Genomic DNA, 27627 nt, shown 5'->3' with positions numbered 1-27627 from the left:
ATGGGATATCGTCAGAAGAACGGAGAGAAGGGCTGGTAGTGAAAAACATCAGGAAGGAAGTAGAAAGGAAGATACTGGGATGGTTTGTACATGTCGATAGAATGGACCACTGCAACCTGGGTGATGGTGTGTAGAAGTGTGGAGGCACCAGGCCGTCCGTGGTGGTGTCGACTGGAGAGGACACTGGATGAGGAGATGTGTGGTGACCTTAGATCTACAGGTACAGCACTACTAGAAAAGTAAGTTGGAAGAGTGCTATCGGAAGAAACTATCAGACTCATGCTACATGGACAAATGACGTTGCTAAAACTAACGATAATGATGATGATGGTGATGAAAAATATATCTTTCTACTGAACATTTGACTCACTTCTCTGGCATGCTGGACGGTTTCACTACAGAGCCCAGACTGAAGAGTATAAAGCCATCACTGCCAGCACCCTTCACCCAAGCATCCAAGTCCTGAACACACAGAATACCGTGTTGTTTTTTTCAATATGCTAGGAAGATGTACTTTGGTAGTTGTCTAAGGTGCAAGGCATGGCTTATTTTATTGCTACATGCCGTCACTAACGCAAGTCAGTCACATACCCTTAATCCATTTACTACAGTGACCTTTGTTCTGTTTATTACTATTATTTTTAGACAGTTTTACCCACATTTTGGTAGATATTTGATAATGAAGGCGTTATCAACCATCTCCATGAATTTCTTCACTACCTCGAGCTTCATGAAATCGTTTCATAGCATCAAAAACTGATGAAAGAGACTTCACAACAATGACAGGATAAAAATGTTCTTAACTACAGTATCGTAACCTTGAGTCGTTTTGTTATCAAAAGTTAAAGTATAAAGACAAAATTGAGAAAGAATCAGCAAATCCAAAGCAAGAATTATACATGAAACTCATATCTACCTGGCGACCACTAAATTGGGTTCAATAAAAAAAACAGTGAGTGATGTCGTCATGCTGAGGCAGTAAAATGGTGGGGACAGTGCCTCTCAAAAGTTCAGATTTTTTACTAACTGGTCTCACTGGCCTGAGATGATGGGATCGCATGCATATAAAATATCAAGGATGAGAACCTTGTATATAAATCTTCTGGAATATTGTGGGCTTCATAGTGTGGAAAAAATAGAATAAGTTGTAGCAGTTACAATATGTTCTTTTAGAAGCTGAATTATTACACTACTGTTTGAGGTGTTGATGTGTTCATTGTCTCAAAATCTGCACAAATACCAAAGCAGTTGTTTTCTACTTGAGAGAGAGAGATAGATAGATAGATAGATAGATAGATAAAGAGAGAGAGAGAGAGAGAGAGAGAGAGAGAGAGAGAGAGAGAGAGAGAGAGAGAGGCGGTGTTAATAGCTTAAATACACTGACTATTTTTTACCTTAGGGAGAGGCTGTGGAGGTTGACAGTGGATGCCCCCTACATGTACAACAGCTGGGACAAATGGCCGTGGTGGCAAGTCAACTGTTTTTACACTGCAAAGACAGAACATGTGTTAAGTCCTGCCCATAAGTTACTACTTCGATGCTTGGTGGCAAAAAGACGACAAATGAATGTTTCCATGTTCGTTTATCCCTGAAAAAACAAAAAGTTGGATAAAGGGTATCTATTCACCTATGTCAGTTAGTGTACAATATATTTTTAAAAGTTTCGGATTTTAATTAAATCTGGTGGATAAGTGGCAGTGGGTCAAGGAAAACTTGGTTAGATTTTGAGATGGAGCAAAATTCACAAATATAATTTACGTTGACGGAGGTATGAGTTCTCTGAAACTGTGAACAACCAATTGCCTATGTAAGACCATAAAAGTACTGGTCTGGTACGAACATGAATTACAGCAGTAAATAATACATTATGTTGGTGTTGCTGTGGTATGAGCTCTCCGAGTAATTTCTATTCAATATTTCATTGGAAATAAAGAGGATGGGATAGGTTTTTGTCATGGGCACCCTGGATCAACCCTGGGAATAATATTTATCTAATACAGCTTCCCGACGATTTCCGTACTTTTCTAATCTATTTCCTGCACCTCGGTGAAAGAAAACAAAAGTATAGGCCAATATCATTTCCACAGAACTTCTTCCTGACTAACACTATATTTTAGTCCTAAACTCTCGTTACCATCCTGCATTCAGTATTTGATAAGTGGTAATTATAGGCCAAGTGAAAGGGGAAAAGTATAGGCAGACAGAAAGAGGGTAAACTTCCCCGTTCAATGATATTACACCCTACCTGTTAAAGAGTGCAAGTCTGGCGTTGTAGCGAAGAGTGGATATACTGGGCATATCTTCTGGGCAGAGACCTCGACGGCGGCATTCATTCTCAGTACTGCAACGCAAATAAATGGATAAATAAATAAATAAATAATGATTCTGCTTTTTGAAAAATACAAAAGAAATAGTTTTTCATCTTTAAACACTCTCAAATCTCTTATACAGTAGATGATTCAGTTTGATTATGCAATTTTGGTTTTAATAAATTGAGTTTTATCTGCCCAAAGGGAAACCTCTGAATGTGGTATGAGGTTAATATCTACTGTTTTTAATCAGTCACTACAGGAGATTCTCTCCCTGTCTATCTAATGCCGGACACCTTAATCTCATTACTGGTGGCCACAAACAAATCGCCTGTAAGTCGCCCTGTCCCCCGCCATTTCACTGCCTTTCCGCCAGCTCACACCCCCCTCTTTCATGTACCTCCCCACTCCATCCCTTCATCTCATGCTCGGCCTCCCGCTCCCTCTCCCCTCTTCCACCTCACTCACATACACTCTCCTCGTTAGTCCGTGGCTCTCTATCCTCTCCACATGGCCAAACCACCTTCTTCTAATGTTCAGTATCACATCCACATCCATACCACAACGCTCCTTCACGTTCTCATTTGTTAGTCTGTCTCTCCACGTAACTCCAATCGCTCCTCTCAGATAACTCAATTCCACTGCTCTCATTCTTCACTTGTGTCCTTACAACAAGGTCCAAACTTCACTTCCACACGTTAGAATTAGTATAACAATAAAGTAATACAGCAACTTTTTTACCTCCTTGCCCACATCCCTATTTCTTATCACTGCTTTCAATGAGCCAATCACCTTTCTTCCTTATTTTACCCTTTCAAGCTCTTCATCTTCAAAACTTTCATTCGTATTCATCACATCACCCAAGAATTTCAATGCACTCACACTTTCCATTACATTACCATCAAATCTCATTGCAAATTCAGGTTTTTCAATTTTTTTTTCGAAGGTCATAACTTTACTCTTCCTTATATTCATCTTCAGATTCCGTTTCTTACACACTCTCCCAGTCTCATTCACCAAGCCTGGCAGGTCCCCTTCGTCTTCACTTAACCATACAGTATTATCTGCAAACAACAGTACAGGAAGTTTTCAAATGCTGTCCTATCTCACTGCGGCCTCTCCAACATCTACTGCCATACCTCGTATCTCTTTCATAACCCCATCCATATACAGACTGAACAATCATGGAGACATAACACATCAACTGTTTGAATCCAAATTTCTGATAGAAAAATTCACTCAGTTCACTATCCACACGCACTGCAGCCTTGGCACCGTCATACATACTCTTCGTGGCATTCAACAACTCCATATATTCTTAATATTTCTCACATTCCTTGTCTATCCACCCTGACATATGCTTTCTCCAAATCTATGAAGGCCTCATCTTTCCTTTCTCAAGCAACTTTTCCACTAAAGACCTACGGATGAATATCTGGTCTGCAAAACCTCTTCCCTTCCTAAAGCCTTCCTCGTCTTCACCAACCAACCTCTCCATTATATCCCAAACTCTCTCAGTAAGTATCGTACCATACACTTTTCCTATTACCCTAAGAAGACAAATGCACTATGATTACCAAATACTTCTTTTTTCCATTTTCCTTTGTAGAGGGGATTAATAATACTTGACTTCCAGTCCTCTGGGACTCTATCTTCCTCCCAGGCCAATCTGCACATCTTCCACATCGTTTCTACCACCATCTCTCGCCCATGCGTAATCATTTCAACACTCACTCCACCAGTTCCTGGGGCTTTCCCCATTCTGACTTTCTTCATTGCTTCCAATACTTCCATCCTACTGATCCTCTATTCTCACCTCCCTCCTTTTCCCAGCCATTCCTTATCCATTTGTACTCGCATTTCTTTCATTATTTATGTTTATCAGTTCCTTATAGTGGTCTCTTCATGTGTTCATTTTTTCTCCCTTCTTCACCATCAATCTACCATTTTTTCCTTCACTTCCCCACTAACTTCTTTATCACCCTGCCTAGCTCTCTGTACTTCCTCGCAGACAATTTTCTTACATTCCTTTCATTTTACACTGTAATTCCTTCTAAATTCCTCATCCACTCACTTCTTACTCTCACTATTTTTTTCATCTCTCTCTTCCTCTCCAGTTATAACACACTCTTCTGTCTCTCAACTTCCTCCATGCTTCTGTTTCCCGTCCACTCATTATATGTTTTTTTCTTTTGCATCATAGCCTTTCTTATCTCTTCATTCCATCATGCCGGTCCTTGCATCCCCTTTCGTCTTCTCTTCACCCCACACAGAATCTTACATGCTGCATAAATTTCTTATGTGAATATCATGCACACATATTACTCCTCTCCCATTTGCTCCAAATCATATTTATCCACTTCTTCTTCTTCTTCTACTTCATCATCTTCTTCTTCTTCATCATCATCTTCTTCTTCTTCATCATCATCTTCTTCTTCATCATCATCTTCTTCTTCATCATCATCTTCTTCTTCATCATCATCTTCTTCTTCTTCATCATCATCATCTTCTTCATCATCATCTTCTTCATCATCATCATCTTCTTCTTCATCATCATCATCTTCTTCTTCATCATCATCATCTTCTTCATCATCATCATCTTCTTCTTCATCATCATCATCTTCTTCATCATCATCATCTTCTTCTTCATCATCATCTTCTTCATCATCATCATCTTCTTCTTCATCATCATCTTCTTCTTCATCATCATCTTCTTCATCATCATCATCTTCTTCTTCATCATCATCATCTTCTTCTTCATCATCATCTTCTTCTTCATCATCATCTTCTTCATCATCATCATCTTCTTCTTCATCATCATCTTCTTCTTCTTCATCATCATCTTCTTCTTCATCATCATCATCTTCTTCTTCATCATCATCTTCTTCTTCATCATCATCTTCTTCTTCATCATCATCATCTTTTTCATCACCTTCTTTACCCTCATCTTCTTCTTCATCTTCTTATTATTATTATTAATATTGTTATTATTATTATTATTATTATTATTATTATCATCACTATTATTAGTTTAATAAGAACAATGATAATGATAATAATAATAATAATAATAATAATAATAATAATAATAATAATAATAATAATAATAGTGGTAGTAGTAGCAGTAGTACCCTTACTACTACTACTACTACCATTACTACTACCACTACTACCATTACTACTACTACTACAACTACTACTACTGCTACTACTACTACTGCTACTACTACTACTACTACTACTACTGCTGCTGCTGCTGCTGCTGCTGCTATTATTTTCATTATTTTTTTTATTGCTGTTATTTATTTATTTATTCATTTATTCACCAACTTGCCTATAAGCGAGGTTTAATGATCTTTTTCCCAGGTGACTCTCGGCTGCGATTGTTCATCACTCACGGGGGACTGCACAGCACTATGGAATCCATGTACCATGGGGTGCCGGTCCTGGGAATGCCTGTGTTTGCAGACCAGGAGACCAACATGAGGGAGGTAGAGAGTGACGGCTGGGGTAGTGTGTTGCTCTGGGACGACCTCACGCCAGACACACTGAAGGAGAAAATACAGTTTGTATTGACAAACAATGAGTAAGTTTCTTAATGCTCTTCTGTAATTATTTCACTATTATTATCGTTATAATCCTGTTTCCCATGTCAAACTTTTGTGAAATTTGAGCAATACTCTTTCACATCTTTCAGGACTTAATTAATTAGAATGGAGTCTCCTTTTCTTTCTCCTCTCTTCTGTCACAGAAACAATGAGGCTGTTTGTCGTATAAGTCTTGTCTTTATCCTTAAACCATTACAAAGAGGATTTTCCCCATCCTCTTGTGAATCTGGTTAAAATAATTTTTAACAACACAGCGTATGCAGGTGCTACAGTTTTCTTCTTGTTTTAGTACCATGTAACTGCGCTTTTCTTTTTATGTACAGAACATACTGCATATATATATATATATATATATATATATATATATATATATATATATATATATATATATATATATATATATATATATATATATATATATACCATGCATAGGACTGGGTAATGCCTGACCCCGACATTGCGCTGATTATATACTGAGATGTTGGTGACAGAATAATAGTAGTTGGAAATTTAAGCTGTTGAATGAGTTAGTGCCATGACGCTATCCCAATATCCATTCAGTCTCAAGCCACTCTAACTGAGAAAGAGCTACACAGTCTCGTCTTTCCAATCTCCAGCTAAGAAAAGATGCAACGGCACAGTTGGGCTTTTAATGACACAGGACAATTCAGCAGCAAGGGTTTTTAATATTCAGTTTTTATGATTTATAGAGCTGATGGTCATGTAACTCTGGAAATTTCATTGATATACCAGAGTACTAGACAAAACTCTGCTTCCATTAACATTACAGTAAACTTATGCCTACAGTATTTACTTTTCCTGGTTACCATTTCCTCAGAAACTTTGGCAACAAGGGTGGCAGCTGTTGTTATATCAAACCTAAATATCAAGTTGGCACCATCTTGAGCTTCACTTCAGTTAACTATGATTTCTCACTATACAAAGAAAATTACCCAGCTATAACCAAATATCTCTGTACAGTTTATTTTGCTTCCCCAGTGCTTCTGCAGAACCCAATGTATCTGGTTCCATATCCACACAGTTGACCAACCTTAAACCCTTACCACTGAAAATACCATTTGAGTGATTTTAATATCCATAATATTGAATGGTTATTGCATTCTGCCAGTACTAATGATATTGCTCTGGAATATGACTGTTTGCAGAATCGTTTAATCTCACGCAATTTATAAAACAACCAACCAGAATACCAGACAATTCTGACCATAGCGCCTGTCTCTTGGACCTATGTCTGACAAATAACCCAGATCAATACAGGATAGAAGTACTGTCACCATTTGGATCCTCCGACCACAATTTCTTGAAAACTTCATTAGTCAGTCGCCTCGAACCTTTCCGATCTGAACAAGTCAGTGTGACAAGATGGCACTTTGATTCGGCAGACTGGAATGGATTTAGAAATTATCCTCCATGGCAGTATTTCTTCTCCAGTGACATCAGTTCTACCCTGCTACATATGAATGACTTAATACAATCTGGTATGGAAGTGTTCATACCCAGCTAACAAATTACTATAGCATCGGACTCCCTCCCAAAATGGGTTGACAGCAATCGCGCGAGTGCTACGAACCAGAAGTCCTTAGCATGTTAATTTTAATGTAAATAGAAATAGCCGGATCCCTCATTCAATTTAAAATGGCTAGAAACCACGCAAAATCAGTAATGAATCTCGCTAAATCAAACTTTCTTCACAACCAAGCTTCCAGACTATTGAATAATCCTAATGACAATGTAATATTTTGGTCAACTCTCAGTTCTTTCAATAATAACTTTGACAAGTCATCAAGCATTCTCCCAGTAAAATCTTCAGATAGAAATATTATAAATGACTTACGTGGAAAAGCGAACATCCTTGATAGTAAGTTTGCCAAAAATCATACCTTAGAGGAAGTCAGTCGGAACGTCTCTGTATTAGAATTTGACTTTACCGAAATTGCATAAGATACCGACTAGATACGTCAAATCCATACTAGACAATTTACCAGCCAACAAAGCTCCATGTCCAGATGGAATTCCTCTAATTGTTTTGAAAAAGTTTTCCCAGGAACTTTATCCTGTTTTAGCTCAATTATTCAGATTATGCCTTCGTACTTTTTCATTCCCTAGTTAATGGAAAGAAGCCAATATCCACCCAATTCCAAGAAAAGAAAATTCCTCTGACAGCTCTGATTACAGACCAATTGCTCTCATATCTTCTCTTGGTAAAGTATTTAAGACTGTAATTATGAAGCACATTGTTAAACATCTTGCATCCAACAACTTATTTAGTGACAAACAGTATGGTTTTTGCCACGATAGATCGACTGTTGACATAGTCTCTTGACAAAGATGAAACTCAAACAGTACCCTTTGTAATTTTTAAGCATTTGATAGAGTGTGGCACCATTCCTTGCTATCCAGACTCCTTTGCTATGGCCTATCATCTTTTGTCCCAGTGATTTCCTCATATTTCGGTTACACAGATAAAAGTAGATAATCTATATTCCAATTTTGACTCGATAGATGATGTACATTCCATTTTCCACTCGATTAAATAGGATTTGGGTTGAAGCCAGGATTCAGTCCTGGCTCCAACGCAATTCCTCATCCATATTTATGATCTGTTAATCACCCACAATCCCATTTGCTCGTATCCAGATGACTCAACGCTTCACGGTTCCTTCTCACGCAGCCTGACACAAAGTTTGATATCTGTAAAAACCAACTCAGTACAGCAGTCTCCATAAATCAAGACTTATCTAAGATCACTGAATGGGGACAAAACAACATTGTCTCATATAATGCTAGGAAAACCAAAATATAAAAAAGTTACTGACAGACAGGTATTACCTGATTTGATATGACCTTCAAGGCAACCAATTTTCCTACCTCTAAAATCGTTGAATTTCTCGGTGCTTCACTTAACAATACCCTCAGTTGGACAGCTTATATTAGATCACATTCTAAAACCGCTTCAAAGAAACTTGGGTTATTGAATCGAATCCATAACTCCATCACTCACGAGCAGTTAGCAATAATTTACGAGAGTCATGTGCACTCTCAGCTCGAATAAGAGGTTGTACTAAAAGAACAGGAAACTTTTCAAGTAAGAAACTTTTTCAAGAAAGAAAGAATGTTAAATGCTTTCTTGGCAAATGCTCAGGCGAAGTTGCACTCCTTGTGCCGGCTCTCCACGCCTTCCCGTGTGCTACACGGCTATCTGGTAGAGCTCAAGACTTGGACTGTCACACTGTCATATTGCAGATCTTCTGTCTACCAGAAAACTTTTAGTCCCTGAATTGTATCTCTCTGGAAATGGCTTCCCCAGAACAGTTTTCCCCACAAACTTCAACCAACAGCAATTCAAGTCCAATTGTTACAGATGTTTCATGAATGAGGGATACATGTAATATGGTGTATGGATATTTCACTAATTTAAATTATAATTCTTTCCTCTGTTCATTTTATATTAAAAAATACTTAAATGAAGTTTCTGGTATGTGGTCTGTGGGGGCCCCACTATCCACTCACTCAGTGTAATGGTAATCTATTTCAAGTAAGTGTACACCGAGTGACAAGCCAAATGATTTCCTGTAAACCAGGAAATCATTTAATAAGCTTGGTGGTAACCTTATAACCAACCAACACGTGTTTCCTAAGTGTCAACAAGCGGGTTGGCGAAGGGTTAGTGCCCCTCTCCGGAAACCAACTAACTAAAAATACAAACAAGACGCCTCGGATTAGGATGATCAACAGGTGACGACCAAGGAAAGGACAAAGGACATGATATGGTTGTAACATGGAATGTAAAGGGTGCGAATGATGAGGTGAAGAGGTGAGAGATTGTCCAGATGCTTGAGGGTGCAAAAGTTGACTTATGTGGATTAACTGAGACTTAATGTTGAGGTAAGAGTGTGAGAGAGTGGGAGTATGGATGGGGTACATGCGTGGGAGTTGGTTAGAACAAGAGGGCAAAAGAGTGTGTGTGTATTGTTGTCTGCAAGAGATGGAAGGAGAATATAAGAGAGTATGGACCAGTTGGTTCAAGGATTGTGTGGATAAGATTGAAAGTGGGAATACAAATGTGGGCGATTGTGTGTCATATATGCGACAATGCAAGATCAAGCAAGCAGGGTGAAAAAAGAGTTCTGTGGAAGCATGCAAGGAAAAGTTTGAGAGGAATGAGAGTGTTTTTGATTGGAGATATGAATGGAAAAGTAGGGAATGTGAAGGTCGATGGAGCAGTTGGGGAGTGGCATGTGCCTGCAGAAGTGGATGAGAATGGCAGTGCTCTGGTGGACATTTGTGCAGGGATAGGGTTCATGATAGCCAATACCCTCTTCAGGCACAAAATGATCCACAGGTATACGTGGTGAATGACGAGGAGCGTGGGTGGTGAACTGAATGAACAGAAGGCAATGATTGATTATGTGTGTGTGCATGACACAATGAGAAGGTATGTAATGGATGCAGGAGCATACAGAGGTTGGAGGAATGGCCTTTCTGACTACTACTTGGTGGTGGTGAAGGTCAAGGTTCAAGTCCAAAGAACGAATAGGAGGGAAGGACAGGAGGAAGTTGTCCATACAAGGACGGTAGAAATGTTGCAAGGTAGTGGAGAAAAGGAAGAATATAAGAGTGAAGTCGAGGAGCGATTGGGCAGATATGATCTAGAGCAAATGGGGGGGGGGGTGGAAGGTGTATGCAAAATTTTCACAGAAGAAATCTGTGCAGCATGTGAGGTGGTGTGTGCAGTGAAGAGAACACGATAGGTGATGAAGGAAACAGCATGGTGGAATGATGAGGTGAGGCAAGCTGTTGTACAAAAGAAGAAAACATATAGTAGGTGGATGGTCACGAGGCATGGAAGAAGTTGAGAGACGGAAGAGAGTGTTATATGTAATGAGAAAGAGGGAGGAGAAAAGATTGGTAAGAGAGAGTAAGAAGAGAGTGGATGCGGAGTTTGGAAGGAATTTGCTGGTAAAGTGGAGGGAAGGTAAAAAAAAATGTTCTGGAATGAGGTAGAGAGAGTAAGACTGCATCATAAAGAAGGTAGTAGGGGAGTGAAAGACAAAAATGGTAGATTGATTGTGGAGAAGGGATAAAATGTGAGCAGATGGAGAGAGCACTTAAAGGAACTGTTAAATATTGAGAATGAAAGTAATGTGAGGATAAGTGCCTGGGAAATGGCTGGGAGATGGAGAGTGGTGACGAGGGAGGAAGAGATCAGTAGGATGGAAGTAGTTTGAGCAATGAAGAAAGTCAAAATTGGGAAACCCCAAGCAATTGACAGGGTTTGTAGTGAAATGCTAAAGCATGGGAGAGAGTTAGGTGTAGAATGGACATGAGAGATGTTCAGATTGGCCTGGGAGGATGGTGGAGTCCCGAAGGATTGGAAGTCAGGTATAATTATTACCCTGTACAAAGGAAAAGGGGAAAAACAAGTGTGTGGTAATCGTAGAAGTATTTGTCATCTCAGTGTAATAAGCAAAGTATACTGTAGGATACTTATTGACAGAGTTAGGGAAATAACAGAGGAATTAGTTTGAGAAGAACAGTGAAGTTTAAGGAAAGGAAGAGGTTGTGTAGATGAGATATTCATCATTAGGTCTTTAGTGGAAAAGTTTCTAGAGAAGGGAATGAAAATGTATGCAGCCTCCATGGATTTGCATAAAGCATATGACAGAATGGATAGAAGAGGAATGTGGACAATATTAAGAATATATCGAATAAATAGGAAGATGTTGAATACCTTGAAGAGTATGTATGAGGCTGATAAGGCTGCTGTGCTTGTGGGTAGTGAACTGAGTGAATTTTTGTATCTGAATGTTGGATTGAAACAGGGATGTGTCATGTCTTCATGTTTGTTCAATCTGTATATGGATGGGGTTATAAAAGAGATACAAGGTAGGTCAGTGGATGTTGGAGTGGTCCTAATGAGAGAGGGCAGTGTTTGGAACCTTTCTGTATTGTTGTTTGCAGATGATACTGTATTCTTAAATGAAGAGGAGGGAGAACTGCAAGGCTTGGTGAATGAGTTGGAGGAGTATGTAAGACACAGAATCTGAAGGTGAATGTAGGAAACAATAATGTTATGATCTTCGAGGAAATGAAGTCACTGAATGTACAGTGAGGTTGAACGATAAGGGAATGGAAAGTGTGAGTGCATTTAAGTACTTGGGTAGTGTGATGCATGAAGATGGAAGTTTAGAATATGAAGTGCTTGAAAGGGTACGACAAGGAAGAAAGGTTGCTGGTTCTTTGAGCAATGATAAGAAATAGGGAAGTAAGCATGGGAGTAAAAAAGTCTCTGCATGATATTACTGAGACACCAACTTTAACGTACAGAAGTGAAGCTTGGATCTTGTTGGAGGGACACAAGTCAAGATTGAGGAAGTGGGAATGAGTTATTTAATAGGAGCATGTGGAGTTACATGGCGGGACAGACTGATAAATGAGGAGGTGAAGAAGCGTTGCGGTGTGGATGTAGATGTGATTGAGAGTGTTAGGAGAAATACACTGAGGTGGTTTGCCATGTGAAGAGGACTGACAGTGAGAGACTAACAATGCGTGTATCTGAGTGAGGTGGAGGGCGGGAGGGAGAGGGAGATGCCAAGGATGAGATAGAGGGATGGAATGGAAAGGTATTTGAGAGGGGGAGGTGTGAGCTCGGGGGAGAGCAGTGAAATGGCAGGGGACAGGGCGATATGGAGGCTATTTGTCTGTGGCCACCCTTTGCGGGACTGAGACGTCTGACAATATATAGGTGGAAGCTTCTGTTTGCTAAGTGTGGTATCCTTAGTAAAATTCATGAAGTACTTCCCTGATATGATATTTTATGGTTATTGATACTTACTTCACTCTCAGACTAAGAACACAGGTAGCGCACCAATCTGCGGTGATGAAGGACCAACCTCAGCATCCCAGTGAGGTGGCTGTGTACTGGGTGGAATATGTCATGAGGCATGAGGGAGCCGCTGCCCTGCCTTAGATATGCCATGGTATGAACTCCACTGATCATACAGATTTTGTCTGATTCCTCAGTGATGCTAGTAATATAGTGATCTTACTAGGTTTTTTTACCCTACCATATTTGCAATGGGTGTTATTTAAATTTAATCCTGGAATCACTGCTGTATTAGCTGTTCACACTGGTAAAGCAAAGGTGTTTTTCATAACAGTTTTCCAGGATTCTGCAGGATGGGCTAAAGAAAAAACATATGATTCTTATGGTTATAAAGACTCTTGCTAGTGAATATGGCTACACTATAATTATTGACATGAAGTCTCACACACTTAAAAGTGAATGTTTCACTGCCTGAGTACAAACTCGTGGTGAACTATATTTGCTGAGAGCTTATTCAACCGCTTCCTGACTGATCTGAGGGCAGGAGATACAAATGAAGAGTGATTGGTATGTGTGCACTGAGACTTGATACTTTTAATAACATATTGTAAGTACGTAATTTCTCAAATACAATATTTTCTTTACACTAAAATCAGCTGAAAAAGCTAACAGGCAACATTTCCCTACTCGTTTCCCAAGTATGTGCTTCAGTAGTCGGTAGTCCTGGTCAGTTTAGCCATAGAAGAGTACCGTATATTCCTGGCAGTATTTTTTTTTCACTATACTCTTACCTCAGTAATGTCCATGTATGGTGACAAATATTTGTTGAATTAGTGTAACCTGTGGATGGACCATATTCATAATTACCGTTAACCCCTTAGCAGCGATGCAGCACTATATTTTAAATGATTTACTTTCATTTTGTTGTTACTGAAGAGAGCTAACAAGCGTTCCTTTAGTAAATGGTTGGATGATGTCTACCACTGTGTCAAATGTTTTCAATCCAACATTGAAAATCTGAGTGCTGTAAATTTTCTCTTGGTAGGAATAATGAAATATCAATGCCTAACTTGGGCTAAGGGATTAAAAGTGGTCCTGACAGTCATTATATATTACAAAACATAATTATGAATGAAAATTACTGATACATTTCTCAAGAGAAAAAAAACGGATACCATGGACAACAGATAAATGTGGAGACTTAGTTACCAAAATACTGTACAGATCCACAATGGGGAACTCGCCACCCCCTTGGAAATCCGTTTCCTAGCTCACTGAAATCTCCTTTTTCTCGGCTACATGATTGTTAGTTCGCCCTTGTGGTATCTAATATTTGTGGTACCCAATATTTGTGAACAAATTTCCAGTGTAAAACCCGCCAGATCGGCATTCTGTGGTGAATCTCAGGGTCCTGTGTTGTGCCACAATGGTGAACTCGCCTCCAGCCCCCTGACCAATCCCGTAACGCAGCACATCCCCTAGCCAGCCAGCGACCACGGCAGGCCATAGCAGCCAACGAGCCCCTCGCCCACAAACCCTCTCAGCAGCGTGTTTACAATGCCCACGTGTTACACACGTGTGACAGTTAGTGCTGTGTTTTCAGAGCATTATTTGGAAAAATACTTGGAATAGTGAGTAGCAGTGCTGGTGAGACCTAGCCAAGTGCCTCAGGGTACGTACGGAAAGGGGTACAAAATGTAGGTGAGAGGAAAAAGACCAAGGCAAAGAGGAAAAGGAAACTTAGTAAACCCTACACCTCCATCTCCAGACCATCAACTTCTTTAGTGGAGTCTAGCATTACAGAGTGTGTCACCATTGTCTTACCAGTCATTATTTAGTTTTCAATAATTATTTATATATTTATGTGTTTTAATCACATTCTCCCACTTTGCTTAAAAAAAAAAAAAAGCCTTACTCATTTAAACGCTCGTTATGTCAGCATCATGATCGCGATTGCGTAAAGAGTCCTTGTTACCACCATCATGAACATTACCAGCCGTTATCATAGGTACTTCCTTTATTGAAACTGATGAACATTTGGTGGAGATATGAAAGCTTTGAGGTAGCTAAACTTTAACCACCACGTCCCAACCACTTTTCCACCACTGACTCCCCCAAATCCCAACCATTTTTGGAAATTTTTTTTGGGGGGCTCAAATCTCTACTTTTGGTGACAAACATCGAAATTCATAGAGAAATCGCTCACCTGAGGTTTAAAATACTCGATACAGGTAGCAGTACCTCCTCATCTTACTGTGTTTTCTATCAGGCTGGCTCCAAAGAAAATGAGTTCTATGGGAGGGTAACCATTCCACACCACTTGTAAACGGTATTTATTTATTTATTTGGTACGAATTTATAGGTAGTACGAGAGAATATTGGTTTTCACACAATAATATAGGCAATATAAGCACTGTTTCACTCACAAAACACATCAATATACATGACCTTTTATGGCGACATTACCTGATCATCATTTCTGACTGTTTCTTCCTCTAATGCTATGCAAAGTTTGTCCTCCACATTTTTATCGATTGGGGAATCACTCTGGCCCTGAATTTCGTAAAGTTGCACTCCATGTCTTTACTGGCCAGGTCACTGGTAACAGGTGAATTGCCAAGACAGTGGCATGCAGGGGGGGAGGTCATGCTGGGTAAGGCATTGTCCCTGCCTGGCATCTTGTAGAGGAAGGAGTCCCGTGTATACGTACCAAAAATCACTCGCAAAAATTGAAAATTGTGCAAATTAGGGACCTTGCAATTGATTTGCATTTATGTACGTCAACAGGATTGGCAGTGACAAAACATGTGGATGTTTATTCACGTCAATGGGATGCAGCAGGTTAAACTCATTTTTCTGAAAACTTGATACTGTTGAGTTCGGCCTTCTGGTTCTATACACCTCTGTAGTTTCTTCATGTGCATTCAGAGAAAACAAGGAAACTGAATATCGAGTCGTATGATAAGCGCTCTGATCTGGAAGAATTACGAAATAATATTACTGTATCACAAATCACGTTCATCGTGCTTAGGCATGATGAGGTATTATCTGTTAGCAATAAAGAAATATACAGTATCTGTTGAGAAGTGATGATATCCCGAGATACAGCCAGTGCGTCGCCGTCATCGTCATAGCAGCAGCAGCACCAGCAGCAGCAATAGTAGTAGAATTAGCAGTAGTAGTAATAGTAGTAGTAGTAGTAGTAGTAATAGTAGTAATGGCCGGCAGCCATCTGGGTGTGCGTTTCGCATTATGGAGGTTATTTTTTCGGGCATGGGAGCATACATTCCTTTCTCATATCCTTTGACTAATGAAAGAAATCCTTGGGGTAATCACTCTTGTTCTAATGCTGTCTGCAACAAGGAGAGGACTTATAAAAGGTACCGAAGCCAACCCACCCCTGAATCACATCCTTTTTATGTTTCTGCCTGGAATTGTGCTAAGTCTGTTCTTCGCTCTGCAAAAAATAATTTCATCCGTAACAAATGCTCTCAACTCTCCAACTCGAATTCTTCCAGCTCCCTCTGGCACCAAGCCAAAAACCTTTCTAGCATTTACCTCATCATCCTTTCCTCCTCTTTTCTACTCTGATGGTTCTGTAGCTATTTCTTCTATTGATAAAGCAGATCTCTTTGCTCAGACTTTCTTCTCCAATTCCACCTTGGACATTTCCGGTGCTGTTCCTCCATCACTTCCCTCCTGTGACTTCCTCATGGGTGACATTAAAATTTCATCAGCTGATGTGTTTTCTGCCATCACAGGCCTCAATACTAACAAGGCATATGGGCCTGATGGAGTCCCTCCTGTTGTCCTCAAGAACTGTGCTTCCGTGCTTACACCCTGCCTAGGTAAACTCTTTCGCCTGTCTATCAACTTGTACATTTCCTTCTTGCTGGAAGTTTGCTCTCATTCAGCCAGTCCCAAAGAAGAGTGACCATTCCCAACCCTCTAATTATCGTCCAATTGCTTTAACATCCTGTATCTCAAAAGTTTTTGAGTCAATTCTTAATAGGAAAATTTTAAAGCATCTTTCCTATCTCAACCTTCTTTCTGATCGTCAGTATGGGTTCCGTCAGGGATGCTCCACCGGCGATCTTCTCACCTACCTTTCAGACTCCTGGTCATCCTCCTTTCGGGACTTTGGCGAAAGCTTTGCCATTGCACTGGACATCTGAAAGTCTTTCGATCAAGTGTGGCATAAATCTTTAATTTCCAAACAGCCCCCTTACGGTTTCTATCCTTCTATCTGTGCCATCATCTATAGCTTCCTTTCTGGTCGTTCTGTAGCTGCTGTTGTAGACGGCCATCATTCTTCTCCTAGATCTATCAACAGTAGTGTTCCTCAGGGCTCTGTCCTATCACCAACTCTCTTCCTTTTATTCATCAATTACCTTTTAAGCTGTTCATCTAACCCTATCCACTCGTACGCTGATGACTCCACCCTTCACCTTTCCATTCGGTTCCTGCAAAGCCCATCTCAGCAGTTACTTCAACAAACAAGTGATGAGGCTATGGCACACCTAATGTCTGACTTGGCTCGTATCTCTGACTGGGATAAAAATTATCTTGTTGTTTTTAATGAATCAAAGACCCAGTTCCTACACTTATCAACCAAACAAAATTTTCCACAGTTGTACCCACTAATGTTTAATAATATTTAGCTTAATCCAGCATCATCCTTGAACATTCCTGGGGTTTCATTCACTCGGGACTTTTCTTGGAAAGATCATATTACATTCCTTGTAAAATCTGCTTCAAAGAGATTAGTTGCTCTAAGCCGAGTCCGTTCCTTCTTTACCTCTGCACAATTGTTGACTCTATACAGGGGATTTATCCGCCCCTGTGTAGAGTACAACTATCATGTGTGAGGAGGCTCCTCACATGCAGCTCGTCTCAATAGGGTGGAGTCAAAGGCTTTTTGTCTCATTAATTCTCCCCCTCTACTGGCTCACTGAGGTGAGTGTAGCCTATACACTGTATATACACTGTATATGGCTAGTGAGGGAGTGATCGCCGTCTACCTACACAGATCAAAAGCCCTCGGGAGCAGGGGGGTGGCTGCTTTCTCAGGCAGAGGAACTCCTTGAGAGTGAAATGGCTGGGAAGCATGCCGGCACGTGACTGGCTACAACATAGCTGGGTCTTTCGGGTGTGGGCAATCAGGCAAGTTAGCTGCCTACTGCGACTGCAACACATTGGCGAGGTGTTCAGGAAGTTAGCCAAAGAAACCTTGATGGACTCTGAAAGAACAATAATGGCCCCCAGTCCCGTGCAGCCCTTAAATGGGCAGGGGGTGCTAAGAATCTCACGGTTGCCCCAATTACAATCTAATTCATTTGTTAATGCAAAAAATACAATTAAAATTGGTAACTGGAATGTGAGAACGCTAAATCATGACGGTAAAATCGATGAGTTAGTGAAGGTTTTTCAAAATTACGGACTTGATGTTTGTGCTCTGACAGAAACTAGATTAACTGGAGTCGATAAGTTGGATTTGGAGGATGGTATACATTTATTGATATCTGGCCGACAGGACGGAATGCATTATCAGGGAGCAGGATTGTTGCTGGGTTGTAAGGCAAATAAGGCTTTATGTGAGTGGGATCCTATAGATGAGCGATTGTTATACGCACGGTTTAAATCAAATCATGGCAACATCAGTCTGTTTGTGTGTTATGCACCTACTAATGATGCACTCGATGAAAGGAAAGACACATTTTATGAAAAGTTGCAAGAAGGAGTAGGAAAGGGTACCTAGACATGATGTTTTGATCTGCGTTGGAGACTTTAATGCAGTAATGGGCTGTTCAAATGAGGGATTTGAGGCATGTATGGGTAAGATGGGAGTTGGTTGTAGGATGAGTGAAAACGGAGTGAGGTTTGGAAGCTTCTGTCTAGCAAATGACTTAGTCATCGGGGGCACACTCTTTCAGCATTGCAATATACACAAGACAACTTGGGTGTCGCCGTGTGGAAAATATAAAAATCAGATTGATCACATCGCTATCAGTAGGAGGCATAGAAGTTCTCTGCTAGATGTTCATGTTAAACGGGGAGCGGATATTGGTAGTGACCACCAACTCAGCATTGCAAAAATAAGGTTTAAACTTAAAAATCAGAAGAAGGAAAAATCTGGTGTTGGTAGATACGATATTGTTAAGCTTAGAAGGGAAGAAGAAAAGGAGGAATTCAGATTAGAATGCAGAAATAGGTTTTTGGTGCTGGAAACGTTGGAAGAGGGGGAGAGAAGTGTAGATGAGATGTGGGAGGATGTGAACAAAGTTTTGCATGAGACTGCTGAATGTACGATTGGATGGAGACATAGATTCAGGAGAAAGAAATGGATGTCAGAGGAAACGTGGGATATGATAAAAAAGAGAGGTGAGGCTAAATTGAGGAGTGAGATGCAATGCGTTGATGAACAAGAGATTGAATTAGCAAGAGCTGCGTACTGGAGTTTGAATTCAGAAGTAAGAAGGTTAGCTAGGAGAGATAAAAGAAGATGTGTGGATGAAAAGGTTGCAGAGACTGAAATCTTAATAAACAAAAATGATGGACAGAGTCAAAGAATAGCATATGAATCGATTAGAGAACTGAGTGGTAATGCAGGTAAACGCAAGGAAATACCAGTTAGAGACAGGGAAGGAAATTTATTGACCAAAGATGGAGATATTAAAAATAGATGGAAAGAGCATTTTGAGACAGTTCTTAATAGACCAATACCACCAGAAGAGGATATACCGTCTGCTCAGGAAGATTTAAATATAGAAACAGGAGAGTTGAGGCTTGCAGAAGTGGAGAAAGCATTAAAACATTTAAAGAATAATAAGGCACCAGGGGAGGATGGTTTATTTCCGGAAATGTTTAAAGTGGATAGATGAATAATGATCTTGACCAAGCTATTCAATAAGATACGGGTGACGGGGTTACTACCATCAGTTTGGAAGAATGGTGTAATTGTTAAAGTTCCGAAGAAGGGAGACCTGAGTGAATGTGGTAATTGGAGGGGAATCTCTTTGTCACCGATAGCTTTGAAAGTTTTCAGTAGAGTGTTGTTAAATAGGTTGGAGCCGGTGGTTGAGGGTATTCTGAGGGATGAACAGGCTGGTTTTAGAAAGGGACGTGGTTGCAATGATCATATCTTTATAGTTAGGCATTTGATGCAGCAAGTTAATGAAATGAGAGTACCGTTAAGTCTTTGTTTTGTTGATTTTGAAAAGGCTTTTGATAGTGTTTCGAGAGAGACTATGGGGAAGATCATGAGACATTATGGAATACCAGAGGAGTTTGTGAGGGTCATTATGAACATGCATGAGGACACATTTTGTAAAGTGATGGTTGATGGTTGTCTGAGTGATTCGTTTGAAGTCAAGTCCGGAGTAATTCAAGGTGGTGTTCTATCGCCTTTACTATTTATATTGGTCATTGATTACATTATGAAACGCGTTGGAACAGAAACCGGTGCAGCTATACTTTGGGGAGAGAACAGGAAACTTTTGGATTTAGATTATGCAGATGATATAGTTTTGATTTGTGATGGGCCAGAAGAGATGCAGAGAGTGTTGGACTGTTTGGTGAGTGAAGGTCGCAAGGTGGGTTTGGTTATTAATTGTGGAAAAACTGAAATAATCAATATGAATATGGAAAATGCGCAGGAATGTGTAATTGGAGGTATGGTTGTAAAGCAAGTTGATAGGTTTAAATATTTAGGTACTTATTTAGCCAAGGATGGTTCTTTGAACTTTGAATTCGAGGAAAGGTTAAAGAAGGCTAATCAGGCAATGGGAATGCTTAAAAATATTTGGAATAATAACAATTTTTCTGTGCATACAAAAATCAAACTTTATAAGGTAATGGTTAGGAGTATCTTAATTTATGGACACGAGTCTTGGTGACTATGGAGAATAAATTCTTGGTGTTTGAAAATAAAGCACTCAGATGAATATTAGGAGTTAAGTGGTGGGAAAGGATACCAAATAGTAGAATTAGAGAAATAACGGGAGTGCAGCCAATCGATGAATATGTTAGATTCTCACGATGGAAGTGGCTAGGACATGTGTATAGGAGACAGGGAATAGTACGAGGTACACCAGGGTGGGTGGCACTTGGTAGGAGAGGTAGAGGAAGGCCAAAAGAGACGTGGGTGAGGACATTGAGACGGGAAGCTGGAGATGAGTGTTGGGGAGATCTTGAGGAGTTAGCACAAGATAGGATGTGGTGGTGTGAGTTCATCGAGGCCCTATGCATCCCCGAGGGTGCCACAAGAAATGATTGATTGACTGGCTCCCTTGAACCTCTGTCTCTTCACCACAAGATTGGATCTTTATCTCTTTTCTATCGCTACTTCAATGGTCACTGCTCCTCTCAACTGTCTGCATGCATTCCTCCACCTCTTCGACTGGCGCATAGCACCCATCTAGCAGCAAACTCTCATCCCTTTTCTGTCCAACTCTCTAATGGAAGAGTTAACTGTTACTCCCAGTCCTTCATTTATGCAACAGGTCAGCTCTGGAACTCTCTCTCTGTCTGTATTTCTTGCTAGCTATGAGCTCCAGTCTTTCAAATGCAGTGTGGCCAAACATCTCAAAATGATCAGATCTTGACTTTGGCTCTCTCTTTCATTTTGTTTTTCTCTTGGAAGGAACAGTTACTGCGGGCTCGTGGCCTTTGGTTTCTTCTTCCTAACATTAAAAAAAAAAAAAAATTCACAGACAGGAGCCTATTCCATAACATATACTAAGATATCAAAACAATATTTGCCATCCTTCCCATATTTTGGATCCCTAACAAGTTTTAGGGGACGGCTGAACCCCTAGAATAATGATGGAAGACTTTTGTATAGTGGAAGACATTATCAAGGAACCAAATGAAATAACCTGCGAAGTTTCGTCGAAATCCATTTGCTCAATTTCCCCTGTTTCTGATAGTTTTTAGTTCTGGGACAGGGCAGACCTTTCCACAGGGAAGGTGATGCCCCCAGATATCGCATTGTGAATGGAGGTCCAATGTACAACATGTACTACTGTGTTAAGGCCAAATCTGCACTCTTTTCACCATTACTGAGAAATTTATATTCTGTGTAGGGGCTGAACCATTTAAGTCATGGCTGGAGAATTGCACACAGTGAAAGACCTTCATAGTAATGAATAAAATTACCTGGGAAATGTCATCCAAATCCATCAAATAGCCTGGTAGTTCACACACACACACACACACACACACACACACACATAGCTTGCATCTCGTGCAACAGTACAGGGCGAGTTGCTGAAAATTATGTCAGCTGGCTTTGCAGGACTGAAAATAAATAAATAATTAAAACTAGTAAGCTGGCGCAATCCTTATGAGATTCACTCCAGACATTATATCTGCACTGTATTTCTAGTCAGGGTCAAATTATTTTTACCTGTCAATGATCAGTTCCAAAATATCACAAATTTCCTTGACAACTGGTTCTTATAATTTTCGGAAACTCAAGGTATCAGTAGAGTTATTGTTTTCTGTTTAATGCTTTGGCCCTAGTAGAAAAAAAAAATATTATATGTAAATAAAAATGTCTCCATGAAGGCGTAATAATTACAGTTTTATACAACAATAAATTCATAAATAGGATTTGTCACTGTTTAAAATTAGTGTTGGTTTTACTGTGCACCACTAAAATTTCCACATAATTATTCATGTTTTTACATTACTTTTTGTTGGTTTCATCTTTGACGTTATGTTATTGTGTGATGCATTCCTGTCCCAGGTACAAGTTGTACAATGTTGATGTGTGGGCCAGCATGGCAGGTGTGGTGCTGCTGCTTTTCTGGCTTCTCTACCGCCTTCTGCGAGCTCTCTTCAGATGCCTCTTTTCATCAGGAGCCAAACGTAAACTTGATTAGAGGTGCATGTTTTGTGTTTTACTGTACACACAGTCCTTGCCATATGTCAGGATTGTTTTCCAAAACATATATTTCAATTAAATACATGGAAGTCTTCAGACCTCCCTCCTTTCACACTTAGATATGCAGTATAACATGATTTTCATCTGAGTAACGGAACTGAGAACGATTAACTAAGAAATGACGACGATGCTAGTTAACTGCTGAGGTAGCTGCCCTCAGTGTATATATAAAACGCTGTTTGATGAACAAAATGGACACTCGGTAGCTTTTATGCAGAGAGAAACTTTGAAAATATTTTCAATATTTCATATCCAGCTCTATCTCTAAACGTTGCAGTTGCCCAATTGGGCACTGTAAAATGGAAGAGACCGATGAATTTGCCTTGTAGACATGCAATGGATTCTTAATTTTTTTTTTAAATTAAAAACTGTAGAAAAAAAAAAGTGACCAACAAGGAGGAAAAACTTTTTTTTTTTTTTTTTGTATTCTAGATAACAAATAATCATGCTGTATGACTCTCCTTCTACTAACTCAATGTTTACTGATGTACTGTACCTAGTATAATATTTCATCTTCATAGTTTTAGAGTGTATTTACCCATTATTTCGTAAGTTCATTATTTTCTTACCTTTCATGAACTAGTACAGGGCATTACATATATATATATATATATATATATATATATATATATATATATATATATATATATATATATATATATATATATATATATATATATATATATATATATACATATATATATATATATATATATATATATATATATATATATATATATATAAGAGAGAGAGAAAGTCATTCTAATATCTTATTTTCTTAGATGAACCCCTTTTTTCAATATATTTTATTTTTCAGTGTGCTCATAAATTAGTGTTGAATTAACAGCTGCTCTTCCTTACTTTGTTTGATTGCAGTCCTTTTTGCCAGTTCCTCACAGGATTCATTTGTCATCTTCCGATTTTAAATATGTATTTTTAATTAGTTTCTATGTTTTCGCTGCTATTATTAGTCTCCACGTACTATGTAGGTGGAGACATTATTTATTTTTTTGTATCATTATTATTCTCGCCTGAGAGTCACGCAAAGATTCCAGGAGAACTGGATAGTGCACAAAGAATTTGAAGGGCCCAGATTATGTGTCCTGGAATGGGCCATTGCAGATTTTAAAAAGTACAATCTCCCCATTGGGGTCAAGGTCATTGTAAGAAACAGTAGCAGACACATGCGTTCTTCGACACTTTGTCAGATCGCTTGTTGATGTTACATAAGAAGTTATTTTAGGATCTTCAGAGCTTCTTAATATTACATTTACCTTACTGCATAGCAAACTTTAATTACTGTGGTTACATAACAAAAAGACATAAATATTCTTCCGGCCCCAGTCTCCCGACGATTCCAGGGGAACCGGAGATTGCGCAATGAATCTGAAGGCCCAGATTATGTGTTCTGGCGTGGGCCATTGCTGATAGAAAAAAAATTCAAATCTCCCCAGTGGGATCAAAGTCACTACGGAACAGTAGGTGGAAAATAGTGACTGTCTGTAGGACAGTCACAGGGTTCTAGTTATTATTATTCTCGCCTCAGAGTCTCCCGACGATTCCAGGTGAAACAGAGACTGTGCAAGGAATTTGATGGCCCCATATTATGTGTCCTGGCATGGATCATTGCTGACAAAAAATGTCCAAATCTCCCCGATGGGGTCAATGACACTGGGAAACAGTATATGGAGACTTGTGACTGTCCATTGGGCAATTACAAAGTTCTTGTTACCATTTTCATCTCGATCCTTACTATTCTTTATGCACTGTTATATAACTGGTTTTCCATGTGTCTGGAGCCACATGAGTCATAATCCGAGCCTTGTTACCACCACTTAATACTGTTTTATAATGTTTATCCTACATATGCTCCATATATGCAGCCAATGTCTGAATATGTGTAGTGTGAATGTGATGTACTTGCTTGGCCTCGATATTTCACAGACTATGCACTCAATTGTTGATGTTAGAATTGTACCAGGGTTATTCTTTCTACTGACATCGCACTTCAGAGCCATATGGTGACATCAATTTAATCCCAATCCATGGCCGAATGTCTCCCAGTGAAGAGTATATCCATATCCTCCCGAAATTACTACTCAATACAAAGACAATGGGACATCTGCATTTTGATAAAACCACCATATCTTTCGGCTGGATGTAGATTTATATATGGAAACATAAGAATGGGCATAACTTACAAGTGAAATGCATCAGTCCTGGGTTTAGCTGTAGGACCATTATCATTTGTCCTTTGCCGCATTCATAATTATATATGTGGGCATGTTCAGCTGAACTATAAAATTTGTAAATCACACAAAACTAACAGTTAATGTTTCCACCCTCAAGAAGATAGAGCTGCACAGAGACTTGCTTAATATAGGGAGATGCGCTGAATGGTGACAAATGTTATTCAGTTCAGAAAAGTGGAAAGGGCTGTACAATGGTCATGGAAAGCCATGAACCAATTACCGTTGCTTTGGAACTGCAGTCACCAGTACTGACCTGGAGAAAAAAGACCCAGGTGCACTACAATGCATTGGTCCCAATTACTCTACAGCAGTACTTCTCAACTGGGGGGTCACGCCTCCCTAGGGGAACAAGGATAGTTTCTTAGGGGGGGGGGGAGGACGTGAGGACTGCAAGAAAATATGGTGAGTGGCTTGAACATGTGTGTGTGTGTGTGTGTGTGTGTGTGTGTGTGTGTGTGTGTGTGTGTGTGTGTGTGTGTGTTTCTGGATGAACTTTTTCTCTATATTCAGTATTCATATGCTGTCTGTTTCAACTTTCAAAGCACGATTTTCTTTGTACTTGTATAATAAGATCCTTTCTATCTTTGCTGTCTCTCGCCTAGTCGCCTTCTTGTTCTTTTTTTTTCTAATCTAGTCCTTTCTAGAGAAAATTGAAGATGAAAATTAGTCTTATATTGCAAAGCTGACCAAACTCCAGTTATTATATCCAAGTCCCTCAACTTCCCTAGTATCCCCTGGAAAAGGGGTTGATGAATTGCAGCATGCTATTGCACCCTGAATATTTCTTAGGCATGTAAGAAGGAACCAATGGCAAGAAGCCCGCAAGCTTGTTCTCTCCGGAGAGAAAAAAAAAAATCACAGCAAGCCATATTGAAGATCGGTTCATTTTGACATGCCTGGACAAACTGCATTTGGAAGACTGGATGTCATAGGCAGTTGGAAGTACAGACAGAGGAAGACAGTTCGAAAGCTGACCTGTTGCATACGTGAAGGACTGGGAGTAAAAGGGAACTCTTGCATAAGAGAGATGAACAGAAATGGATGGGAATTTGCTGCTAGACGAGTTTTATGTGCCCACTGGAGTGGTGGAGGGATGCAAGCAGACAGTCCAGAGGAGAAGTCACCATTGAAGTAGCGATAGAAAAGAGATGGAGATGCCACAGTGCGGCAAACAGACAGAGGTTGAAAGGACGCAGTTAGAGGAGGAGGGTTAATGAGACGAGAAGCCCTTGGGTTCACCTTCTTAAGAAGGGTTGTATGTGGGGAGCTTCCCACACATGAACGATGTAAGTCAACAACTATGTGAGGATTAAGAAAGCACGGAGATGGCTTAGGACACCTAGCTTCTTGGAGGCAGATTTTACAAGAGATGTATTATGATCTTTCCAATATAAATCCTGAGAGAATGAAACCACAAGTATGTTTAGAGATCTGTCAAAATCTTCCGCAGGAAGATTTTGACTGGTTGAAAGATGTAAGAACTTAGTTTCTGATGCATTAAAAACAAGATTACTTTTAGCCAATCAGAGATAGGAGCCAAGTCAGATATTAGGTGTGCCACAGTATCATCCCCTGTTTGTTGAAGTAATTGCTGAGATGGACGCTGTGACAAGAAAATGGAAAGGTGAAGGGCACAATCATCAGCTTATGAGTGGATAGGGTTAGATGTACAGCACAGTGGGTATTGATCAATAGAAGGAAGAGAGTTGGGGACAGGACAGAGCCTGGGGAACACCACTTTTGTTAGCTCTAGGAGGAGAACGGTGGCCCTCTACAACAGTAGCTATAGAACAACCAGAAAGGAGGCTAGAGATCAAGACACAAAATGAATTATAGAAACTGTAACTGGGCAGTTTGGAAATTAAAAATTCGTGCCAGACTCAGTCGGAAGCCTTTCAAATGTCAAGTGCAATGTCAAACTTTCGCCAAAGTCCGGAAAGGAGGATGACCAGGAGTCTGAAAGGTAGGTGACAAGATCTCCAGTGGAGCATCCCTGGCAGAATCCTTACTGACGACTGAAAAGAAGGCTTTGATAGGGAAAGCGCTTTAATTTATTTTGGTCAAAAATAGATTAAAATATTTTTGAAATACAGGCTGGGAATGGTCATCCTTCTTTGGGACAGGCTGAATGAGAGCAGCGTTTCAGAAAGATTAAAAGGTGCAAGTTGACAGGCAAAGGTGAAAGTGTTTACTTAGATTAGGTGTAAGCACTGAAGCACAGTCCTTGAGAACAGCAGGAGGGACCCCATCAGACCCATATTTCTTGTTACTGTTAAGGTCAGTGATGGCAGAAAATACGTTAACTGAAGACATTTTAACCCTTAACGACCGCATATCTCCCAGGCCCAAGCCCCAGATCAGCAGAAAGGGTCCATTTTTTTTTTTTTTTTTGTGTCACCAAGGTAAAATTTTATCTTACAGACTTCAAGAACTTGAATTTACACACATGAAATTTTATGTTTCACTCTCATATGGCTTACGGTTACCGCAATATCTGTCGTAAAAAAAATAAAATGTTACCCCTCGTGTATATAGAGAAAAAAATGCACCACAGTAAATCTTGGTCTTATAGATTTGACAAGCATGATTTTACACATCAGAAAATGTATATTTCACTCTCATATATCTAATGGTTACTGCACAAATGACCATAAAAAAAAGTCAC

At 39.7% G+C, this 27627-nt stretch overlaps 1 pseudogene; it reads left to right on the top strand.

The window, feature by feature from the left end:
- The first annotated feature begins 90 nt into the window (after positions 1-90).
- LOC145401675 (UDP-glycosyltransferase UGT5-like) lies at positions 91-22648 on the top strand (annotated as a pseudogene).
- The last annotated feature ends 4979 nt before the right edge of the window (positions 22649-27627 follow it).

This window comes from Coenobita brevimanus, chromosome 56 (assembly GCF_032717465.1).
Source record: "Coenobita brevimanus isolate Jiangsu-jjx chromosome 56, ASM3271746v2, whole genome shotgun sequence".
NCBI classification, from domain to species: Eukaryota; Metazoa; Arthropoda; class Malacostraca; order Decapoda; family Coenobitidae; genus Coenobita; species Coenobita brevimanus.
The sequence above is the reverse complement of the archived record's forward strand: the minus strand, read 5'-3'. Positions and strand labels throughout refer to the sequence as shown.